Raw genomic sequence first — 5,549 nt, 5'->3', positions numbered from 1 at the left:
AGCTTCGGGGAACCGAACGATCCAGGATCACGCGAAATCGTCAACAATCTCATCCAGCTAACTTACTTAGCGAGGTACGAAGAACGGGCCCCAGATGAAGTGAACAGAGTGAAGATTTGTGTAGAAGCAGGAAGTGTGATCAGCTGCACTCACCACTGTTGCTGAGAGGAACCTGATGGACTCCAGTGAATCTTCTTTTAGAGACAAACAGGACTCGACTGCAGCTCTGCTGCTGCTCTCTCACACTTTCACTTCTGCAAAATGACGTTGGGCTTCTTGTTTTTCAGGTGTTGCTCCGCCTCTTCCTGCCTCTCCCTTTACAGGAATCAGCCGGTCTGTACTCAGTGACTGTGTGCAGCGGGTGGAGGAGTGAGGAGTGGTGTGTGGGTTCACACAGTAATGACGGCCTCAGGTGATCAGGAGAAACTCACCTGGATTTCCTTTTTCCACAGCAGACTGAGAGCTTCAGGTGGACCCTGAAGGAGGTCTCAGACACAGGTGGTAAAAGTACACACAGTGTGTACTGAAGTAGAAGTACTACTGTTAAAAATACTCCAAGTACTAATTCAACCTCTTTACTCAAGTAAAAGTAAAAAAGTAGTGGCTGTGAAATGAGAGTAAAAAGAGCTGATTGAAGAACATTTCTAACACGTGTTTATACAAAGCTAACTGAACCATGTGCTGCATCAACGTGATAATAAAATAATATTATTCACTTTGTTTCTAATAAATATTCCCAGCTTGAATCAGACAAGTTGAACATGAGCAGAGAAAAAGAAGCAAATCCAAATATTCCTGTGTTCAGTTTTCTCCATTTACAGGCCGACTGTGCCTCTAAACAGGAACATGAGCAGGAAGAGGCTGAAGTGGATTCAGCAGGTGGAGGATGCCTAACATCAGCTGGAAAGATTTACCGTGACGTTTGTTTGCTGTTTTCGCCTCGTGCACGAGAACATCACCAAATAAACTCCAGACAGTTTTTAATATTTCACTGTTCAAGAGCAAAAAGACTGACGGACTGTGTTTAAGGCCACCTCACAAATGTCACACATGAAATATTCAGTGTTTATTTGCTGGTTTGTTGGCAGGAGCTCCTTAAAGTCTGTCACACATCTGTTTGACCGTCTCCAGTTAATCTGAGACACCAGTTAATCTGCAACAGCAGCATCAGGCGGCTCAGCTGATCTCTGGTGTGTAGCTGCTGTGCTGCGGTCCCATTCCTCAGTGAAAGCAACAGCAGAACAAAAACTCTCTCGATCCACATGTTTGAAAAGAAAGCTTTTAAACAGATGGACACACTCAGTAAAGGACAAAGAAATAAGTAAGAAAAAATTAGAGTAAAGAGTAAAAGCAGGAGCAACTGAAACAGGCTGCATGCTAGCTGACGCATGCTAGCTGCCGCATGAGCACTAGAACTGTTCAACTTCATTGTTATGATTTTAGCACCGAGTTACATGAAATCCTGCATCAAAAAGAACAACACAGCGATCACAGACATGTTTCTGCCAACAAACCAACATTAACCCAGAAAAGCCTCTAAAACAACCTGCTGTGGTTTGGAGTAGAGATTCCTGAATTTACCAGGTGCACCTGAAGGCAGCACAATTTAAACCGTAAATAATGATGTAGGTGCGCAAATCCTTTTCAAGCATCACAGCATCAAACGAGCCGGCTTATGTTTGTTGCACTTCTACACCAAGTTTTACGCTCGCGTTTCTTCGTTGCTGATTTTTGTTCCACAAACCAAAAGAACAAAGATTCAACCTTTAATATATTTTCATGTGTGTTTCAAGCACTATGACATATCACACACACACATGCTGAGTGTGTCACTGATAAAGCTGTGACACAGCAGCTCACTCAGTCCAGTCCAGGTAACAGACTCACCTGTTAGCAGCAGCTCTGCCCTCACAGAGCTCAGCTGCTTATTTCAGTCAGCAGGAAACATTAATATTATGGACTACAGCCGTCTGTCAGGGCCGTTCAAGGACACAACGTCACACACAGGTTTAAACTGTTAGACTCATGAATACCCACAACGTTCGATGCACATTTCTCTTTAACAGGAGCAAACGGCCTGATCAGATAATATAAAACTCATAAAAGAAGATCTAGTTCCTGCATTTATTACTTCCAGGCTGGACGACCATAATTAATTATTATCAGGACGTCCTAAAAACTCGCTGAAAAGCCTTCAGCTGATCCAGAGAGAGTTTGTTTCACACTGGTTCCTGTTCTACCCGCTCTACTGTGGCGTCAGCTCCCAGTCTGCAGTCAGGAGACCTTCTAGCTTTGACATCATGCTTTAAACTCTGAAAGATTTCATTCTGTTTCCTCCAGAGAACTCCCCAAACCAGCAGAACAAGAAGAACCACCGAAACCAGACCTGCTACAACCAGCACGAGGGTGGAGGAGGAGGGAGGAGCGGAGGAGTCTGTTACAGGCCAAACAAGAGCAGGAGAGTTCACAGGATTAGAGGAGGTGCAGGTGTGGAGATGAGGAGGAGGATCTGCAGGAGACATGGTGAAGATGGTTCAGTCAGCTTATTTTTACTTCAGGTGAGTTCAGGTCTTTATACAGGATGTGATGTCATTATCTGACCTCTGACCCTCAGAAAGCCCTGAGGAGATTCTCCAAACACATCAGTAGCACAGGAGTAGAGACCTTCATCAGACTGCTGGACGTTTGTGATGATGAACTCTGATTTATTTCCAACATGACTTCCATTAAAGAAGAAATGAGCTGTGATGATGTCACCATTGCTCTGTCTGCAGCGCAGTGACATCACTTCCTGCTGGCACAGGATCTGGAGGGATCTCCAGGATCAGAGCTTTATTGGATCAGCAGACACAAACAGAGTGATGCATAAATCTGTGACTGGCATCAAATGTGTTTGTGTTCTTGTTGGAGCCTCACTGATGGTTTGACTTCATCAACTCACCTGCAGACAGCAGCAGCACACACACCTGCAACAGGAGGTCAGAGGTCAGTGAGAGTCAGAGGATACTGAGGGTCAGAGGTCAGTGAGAGTCAGAGGACACTGATGGTCAGAGGACACTGAGGGTCAGAGGTCAGTGAGAGTCAGAGGACACTGAGGGTCAGAGGACACTGAGGGTCAGAGGTCAGTGAAGGTCAGAGGTCACTGAGGGTCAGAGGACACTGAGGGTCAGAGGTCACAGAGTGACACAGCCTGAGTGTATCATCACCATCATAGTTTATTTATATAGCACTTTAAAAACACACAAGGCTGACCAAAGTGCTGAACAATAGAAACATAATAGATACAATAAGAATAATAAATAGGATAAAATTACAAACATAGCAAAAACAATAAAATGTAAGTAAATACAAGTCAGTTAACCACTGAGTCAAAAACAAGCAAATAAAAATGTGTTTCTCTGGATTTAAAAGCAGCACTGATGTCGACTGCCTCGTGTGAAGAGGAAGATTATTCCAGAGGAGCCACGATGGAGAACGCTCCGTCTCCTCAGTTTCAGCCCTGATTTGGGGACTGAGAGCAACGGCCGCTCAGCTGACCGGAGCGAACGAAGAACACGGTGAAGAACAGTTCCTGTTCTGTCAGTGACATACAGGAAAGACAGACGATGTCAGAGGAAACATGGACTGGTTTAGGAGGAAGTAGCACCAGTTTAGTGTGATGGTTTAGTCAGAGTGGGAGCTAAAAGTGAACCTATAGACAGAGCTCAGAGGAGTGTGATGGTCCCCAGTTCCAGAAACGGTGGCAGAGCCGAGATTAATAACAACTAAGAGGATATTTGCACAAATGGAAGAAAGCAGTCTTACATATTTGTTTAATATGAGCGTTGAAGGACATGTCCTGGTCAAAAATGACTCCAAGGTTCCTCACAGCGTTACTGGAGGCCAAGGTAATGCCATCCAGGGTAAGAATCTGCTTAGATACCATATTTCTAAGATTTTCAGGGCCGAGTACAATAACCTCAGTTTGATCTGAAGTAAGAAGCAGAAAGTTAGCGGCCATCCAGGTCTTTATGTCTTTAAGACATTCCTGCAGTTTAACTCATTGATTGTATGAAATCTCCCAGAATAGATGGTTGGAGTGTTTTCTAATCATATTGTGTTGGGGAAACATGCACATGTAAAAAGTTCCAGCACATCGAGCTCTGTGACCAACACTTGTGTGTTAAGAAGAACACTTGTATAACAATATGGTGTGAAATGAAAACTCTGACGTTCAACACAGCATTGTTTCAGTCATCAACACATTCCTGCACTTTAGCTGATGTGTATCATGTGGCTTGATGGAAACCTTTTGAACACAAGCTCACACACACAGGTGTACACAGACACACACTGTGTCGTCCTGGGCTGCTGACACTAAACACATCGTGCATTATCAGTCCAGTGTGCTGCTCAGTAGGATTCAGTGTTTATTAGTTACTGTTACTGGTGCACATGATGCTGCTGCTGTGGTTTGCTGTGGTTTACCAACAACACGGCACCGAGCTACCTTAAGGAACTGCTTAAATCGTACGTTCCTGCCTGATCATCTACTCAGTTACTCTTGGTGCAGCCTGGATCTCGGCTGAAGTCTAGAGGTGACCGGGCGTTTGCCCTGGCTGCACCAGAGTTGTGGAATAACCTTCTGATCGTGATTCTTTTAAATCACGGTTAAAAACCTGTTTGTTTAATCTCGCCTTTCCTGCTCGTTCATGCTCGCACCTTAGACTTACTCTATTTTCCCTTATACATATTTTTAATGCCTTGTGCTTTCATTATGTTTTATATTACCCCTGTGTATTAGTGCCATTGACCTGTGAGTATATTTGATACTTTGCTGAGGCCTCATAAGACTCGTGTTACTTCCCTGTGTCTTATGTTAAGCACTTTGGTGTACCGCTGGTTTTTAAATGTGCTCTATAAATAAAGTTGTTGTTGTTTCCTTGGTGTGCTGGTTTCTTTTTGTTTCTTTTTGCTTCTTTTTGTTTCTTTTTGTTTCTTTTTGCTTCTTTTTGTTTCTTTTTGCTTCTTTTTGTTTCTTTTTGTTTCTTTTTGTTTCTTTTTGTTTCTTTTTGCTTCTTTTTGCTTCTTTTTGTTTCTTTTTGCTTGTTTTTCTGCAGGATGGGATCAAACAGATTTTAGTCTTTTCTCTCTGTCCCTCTTCTCCTCTATGTTTCTCTCCTTATCTTTACTTTGTCTTTCTTTTGTCTCGTCCCAGTCCTGTCTGTTCTGAGTGTAATAACTCAAAAGTAAAACAAATCTATTACATTTAGCATAGCAAAGCCATAATGATCCCTTTGGGAAATAACTGTGGGGGCGTTTTTCTTGGCTTTCAGATTGTTCTGATTATTCTGATGGTTACAGGTCAGGACAGGCAAAAGAAAAATGGTGTCAGCTGCATGTCAGTGACACTGTGCACTTACCTCCTACTAATGACATCAATGAGATATGATACCAACCACTGCACCTGCGACACCTACAGCCTGCTCTAATGGCTCTAACAGCACATCATGATCACAGCATTGAACACATCATACATTTGGGCAGGTTTGTAGAAATGAGAGCTGCTC

The 5,549-nt window shown here is 43.3% G+C and overlaps 1 long non-coding RNA gene across 1 annotated transcript; it reads left to right on the top strand.

Annotated features, from left to right (window-relative positions):
* The first annotated feature begins 1,675 nt into the window (after positions 1–1,675).
* LOC147333534 (uncharacterized) lies at positions 1,676–4,926 on the top strand. The gene is made up of 2 exons (XR_015128394.1): positions 1,676–2,558; positions 3,412–4,926. It is a non-coding gene; the product is annotated as an uncharacterized LOC147333534 (long non-coding RNA).
* Positions 4,927–5,549: the final 623 nt, after the last annotated feature.

This window comes from Aulonocara sp. 'chitande type north' Nkhata Bay, linkage group LG3, assembly GCF_057382095.1.
Source record: "Aulonocara sp. 'chitande type north' Nkhata Bay isolate Kocher_YH1m ecotype deep benthic linkage group LG3, A_spYH_male_GT1.1, whole genome shotgun sequence".
Taxonomy (NCBI): Eukaryota; Metazoa; Chordata; class Actinopteri; order Cichliformes; family Cichlidae; genus Aulonocara; species Aulonocara sp. 'chitande type north' Nkhata Bay.
This window is presented reverse-complemented; position numbering and strand designations above follow the sequence as displayed.